Raw genomic sequence first — 5807 nt, 5'->3', positions numbered from 1 at the left:
GAATAACAGGCCGGTGCAGTATTCTCTAACCTAACCATTTCGTTTGTGCAACATGCAATCAAACATCTTCAGCAAAGATAAATTCTACTTTCTAAATGTCAAATAAATGAAGAGCTGTCACCAAGTTGTCCTCATTCTTTTCCATCTATCAGGGAAGCTCAGCTTCTCAAGTGACAAATGTCACTTTCCCCCGAGCCTACCCTTATCCTTGAGATGAAAATAAATTTGAATTTAAATATATAACAATGTGCAATTTTCATCAGTGAGTTTAGCATTTGACAATAAATAGCTTCAGCAGCTTCAGTGTCTTTATATATCGCAGACAAATGTCACTGTCAGAGAAAAAACTCGCGTCCTGTGTGCAGTTTTCTCTTGAATATATAGAGAAAAGATTTTGCTCTTACCACTGTGTTCTTGCCAAAATTTTCAGAAAGATCACATCTTATTGTTTCGATAGTTCACAGTAGCACTTGGCACTGCTCCTTGCCTGGCCTGCCAAGAAGAAAACTTTAAATTTTAATCAGGCAGGTAACATTGCCAAGCGCTACTGTGAAGGATCCGGACCATAAAATGTGATCTTGCTGCAAAATTTGAGCAAAGACAGAGTAGCGGCCAGCACAAAATCTTTTTTTCAACAAATTTAAGTGAAAAATGCACGTCCCTGTTGTCACCGTAGCGGTAGAATCGCCTCCTTGGGGCATGGTAGATCTTCGGGTCTTGGGTCTTCGGGTCTTGGGTCTTGGAGTCTTCGGGTCTTGAAGTCTTCGGTACTTCGGGTCTTGGATAAACTAGAGTGTACTAGGATATGACCATGCATATTCTACTACTCTTGTGAGTGCATTCTTGGCACTTTCAAGCAGAGCACAGTGCTGGCAGAATAGTGCAAGGCATTCCAAGGAACAGCAATTAAGGCATCAAACACAGCGGGCAGAAATCTCTTGCAACTCCAGCAGTAAGTGCCACTCAAACCCACCCCAAACAGAGTCACGTATGGCGTGCTGTCCTCGGGATTCAACATCACAACACTCGCATAGCAGCATCCTCATTCGCATGGACAGTCAAGCAGCATGCCGACCGTTCCTCACACGAAACCCGCCCAACACCATCTAAGAAACGCTACATTGAGATAGGACAAATAACGCGTTATCTCGTATCACTATTCAATGGGTACGTAGCCACTATAACATCGAAGGAAACAGAGAGGCACACACTCTATCCATGTTAACATTCTGGGACTTCCTCTCCAGTGAACAGACGCACTCACTCAATTGACACAAATAGCCTGAAACACGTAATGCCTAAAGATACAGGAATGGTATGAACAAGAAATTACTCTCCCAGCTCCACCACACCCCACAACATGCAAGGCTGCTGCCACTTGGTGCCAAGCCCAAATGCACTGTCTACCCACACCAAAGCATCCTGCACTATATAGCCGGAAAAGGCTGCTCCCACAAATGCACACAATGCAGGGCATACCCCATTACACTCTGGGACTGCCCAGGCAGTCAACATGCACTTCAGTCTATACTCACGACACTACCCAGAAGACCCCACAGACTTGAGGAGTGGCTGCATGACCCAACACCACCTAATGTGGTTATGTTAATGGAGCTTACAACGGCGCCTGGGCCCACCATACCACAAGAAGCGAACCAAGCCCAATCGAGAGTCGAGGCCACGAACGTTGCACCCTCAGCCCCATTTCCCGCAGCCTCCTACCACCACCCTAACTCCCAGTAGTCCTGGACAGGGGACTACTGGGTGTTGTTAAGGGGCCTAAATGAATTTTTTCTCTCTCGCAAGGTTCAATACGCAATGTGCACATTATCCATGATTTCACAAGTGGAAGCAGGGAGATAACGGTGTCAGAGGGTGTTACCATGCAAAGGCTGGATGCCCAATGTTGTGCTCCCTCCTAGTTATTTTTAAAGCGAAGCTTTCTTTGCCGCTTCCTTCGAAGTTCCCACTGCAGCTGCTGCTGCTGTGGGCTGCTGTCGCACACTGCATCGGGGGGGGGTGGTTCAAACCGTGTACATAGATGACAGTGAGAGTCAGAGAGAAAAGGCGACGGGAGAAACTTGTTTTCATCCCACCATGTCAAATGTGTACAATGCCCTCTGGAGCTCTGTGGCCGTTGCGACATTAGCCGCTTGACAGCTGTAATTATTCACGACTCCCCTCAGAAGCATTGCAGAAACTGCAGCGCTTCCCATTCTACTAACGTGCGAGGCCAGAGGGGACGCAGATAGAACTGTACAGAGGAGAAGGAGAGGGAGAAGAGGCAGTTCCAATATAAGAGGGGGGAGGTGACGAGAAAGCATGGAAACCCCACTACTATGGGGTTTGGGGAAACAGGATAAGCTTAAGTTACATTACAGTATGTTGCTGCTATTTCTGAAAAATAAATGCCATGCTGATATGTCAAGCAGGCAACTTACGCAGGGCATGCAGAAGCAGAGCCGCATTAACTAAAGCGCACCACAGGGTCCAGGAGACACTACGAAAGTGGTCGACTGTCAAATCAACACTTCTTGGGCCGCCACATGAGCTTGGCTATGGCATTGCTAGAGGTCGTGGATTTGACCCCAATCGCGGCACCCGCATTTCAACGGGGCGAAATAGAAAATGCATGTGCACTTAGATTTTGGGACATGTTAAAGAACATCACGGTGTCAAAATTAATCTGGAGTCCCCCACTACAGCTTGCCTCATAATCGGAGTGTGGTTTTGGAACGTACAGCCCCATATCCAATTCAAGTTTATTACTTCTGCCACAATGCGATGTGCCATGTGAGGAAATGACAACGCTCAACCCTCTCAGAAGTTATAAAATATGGCACACAACAATGCCTCAAGCAAGCACCTCTCCCTGTGTGTTCTTTATACTATGCAGACAAACAACAGTGGTGCACGCAAGGTAACGTTTAACATCAACTCATCACTCTCGTGTTAGCCTAAACATTGAAGAAATTAAGCTTTAGCCATCAACATAACCGCTAATTATCATCAATCAAAGCATCCAGCACGGAAAACTTCGCTTACATCGATTCCTACAGTGCGTGGGATCTGCATAATTTTTTCTCCATGGTTTGTACCACCACCGCACTCTAAGAACAGTTTACACCCTTTGGCTTGCCCCTTCTGCCACACAAAAATAATCGTCATCTGCCTTGATGCGTTTCCTTTATCGCTGCAAGCCCGGAACTTTCCAGTGACGAACGGCACGCGCGTTATCAGAAGGGGCACTCCAAAGGGTGTAAACTGTTCTATGCTGATAACGCGCGTGCCATTCGTTACTGGGAAGTTCTGGGCTCGCAGCGATAAAGAAAGGAAATGCATCAAGGCAGATGACGATTATTTTTGTGTGGCAGAAGGGGCAAGCCAAAGGGTGTAAACTGTTCTTAGAGTACGTGGTTTGTACAATGACAAATCTGCTTAACCCTCAAGAAATGACATCAAACCCGGGGAAGAGGGGAGGGGGATAGAGGAAGAGAGAGAGAGAGGAAGAGAGAGAGAGAGGTAGATTTCATTCAGGTCTATTGGCACTAACCGATTTGGCACAATGCAGTTCATCCTCATCTTAGGTATACTGCACACAAGCTAAGAACTTGCCGGCACATGCAGTTTTAAAGCAAATAGCGTTCTGGCTATCATGCATGTGTTTTCTAGGATGTTGTATTTTGCCTAAGGGAGACGGCAAAGCCGAAGAACTCTTGACAGCCCTCTTCTGCAGCAGTGGGGGATGAGGAGGGCAGGCTTTCTACCGTGCCACTGAAGAGACCACGTATAACAAATCGGCTTATATATGGGCTGTTCTTTACGGAATCAACTGAATGAAACAACTGCTCCTAAATACAGGGTGTCTACCATGGTGACATTTCCAAATCAACTGAGTTTTCCAGGTTTTTCCTGAATGCCTTTGCAAAATTTCCTGAGTGACACAGAATTTTGTTTTGTGTCAACGCAGGCTGACACAGTGTCGCCTAATGCTGTCACACTCTATAATGTTCGGCTAGATTTGCAATAGGCTTTACAATTTTTTTCGGAGATATTTCATTCGCTGTGCATTTTACTAACCCCTCGCTGTTTTCTTTTTTATTAAAATAAACACTACTTCTCACTATTCAAACTGGATTAAGTTTTTTTTTAAATTCTACTTATCATGCTTACACAGCGAATCAAATATTTTCGAAAAGAAAAATGTAAAGCCTATTGCAAATACAGCCGAACATTTTCATATACAAATAAAAAGATATGCACACAGAGCATACAGAAGCAAATATTTTCAAATATGAGCCATTTCTATCAACTGATAGCAAGGTCATTGGTATGAGGCCCGAACTTTGTCACAAGTGAGATTCTCTCTCAGCAGCTGGAGAGTCAACTTCAACTGTCCTGACATACTCTCAGCCTGTGCACAACGCCTCAGTGTTGCGTTTCACTGCTTTAAAGAGAATTTTGCTTTAGATCAGGATAAAATTCAAAATAAAACCAGTAAAAAATTCATGGGTTTCATTATTGATACGATATCGGAGCTTAAGTTTATTTAAAAGTTGAGTAACTGAAGTGTCTGGAATAATCATAATTAATTAGAAATCACTGATTACCACTCACTAAAGCACAGAATCATAGACTTTAGAGACCCGCCACGTGAGCACGATTTTGGCAAAATTCCTGGAAACCCGGAAGTAGAAAGCGGTAGTAATGATGTCACTAATGATGTCACACACAAGAGGGTAGCATGATATTTAACCGGCTAATTAATGCATAACAGTTGCCTGGCATAGACCTAACCTCTGCCTAACAGAATGGATGTGCCGTCACTCCCTCCTCTCTCGCTTCTGCACTCCTGGTGTGCACCTGCTCACTAGCTTGCTTGCAATAGCTGCACGCACACTCGTTACATGCTCTGACACCAGCATAGGAAAGGGCGCGTAAGGTGCGTTTCATGCACCGCCCGCTAGGGCACTACGCCCTACCAGGTGGCACGCGCTGCACTTCCTTCTTGCCCTCCCTCACTCCTCGCCCACATATCATGCCAGGGGAAAGACGTTCGCTCGCTTAACCTAAAGAACACCAATGCCGAGGTGTGAGTGCCACTGAGAGACACCTAAGTCAAATATTAGGGTTGCCTACCATTTTTCTTTTTTTTCTATGTGACTGAGGAAGCCAACAATGCCAAGTGCTTTATTTAATTGTATAGACCAAAAAGTGAAATTTTAGTGCTGACAGAACGGTGATAAGCACAAATTGTAAATATTATGCAGCTCCCATGTGCCGTAGCAGTCAGTGTTATGCGAAGCATTTCGTAGGCTATCTAGCCAAGTTTGGGGCTGCTCAAACTGTTTCCAGATAGCACAACATGTCCATGTAAGGTGAGCAATGGTGTGTGTGATAAAAGTGTGTGTGTGTGAGAAGGACAGCATAATGACGATAGCATGATGACTGATTTATTGTACTCCGACGAAGAAATGTTACAGCCTGTTCTGTACAACATGGGCTTATCCCAAATGTAGTGTACTGGATAGAATGGGCCGAGATCAAAGGCGATGCAACGTCAAATATTGTCTCAAAGCACTAGTTACCACAGAGAAGCAGTAATAACATTGTAAAAATGAGAAGGACTGAAAAGCAGTCAGTGTTGAGTAAGCATGCTTGGTTTCCACCATGTCCTACAACTGAATCATAGTATGTATGCTTAGCACAGCAGGTGTGAAAACACTGCCTGCCCCAAAAGCTTGGGGACTGCATTTCATGTTGTAGTGAAATGTCAAACTCCGGCAGTGAAGCAAGGAAATACCAAG

Source organism: Dermacentor variabilis, chromosome 1 (genome assembly GCF_050947875.1).
Source record: "Dermacentor variabilis isolate Ectoservices chromosome 1, ASM5094787v1, whole genome shotgun sequence".
Taxonomy (NCBI): Eukaryota; Metazoa; Arthropoda; class Arachnida; order Ixodida; family Ixodidae; genus Dermacentor; species Dermacentor variabilis.
Note: the sequence above shows the minus strand (reverse complement) of the source record.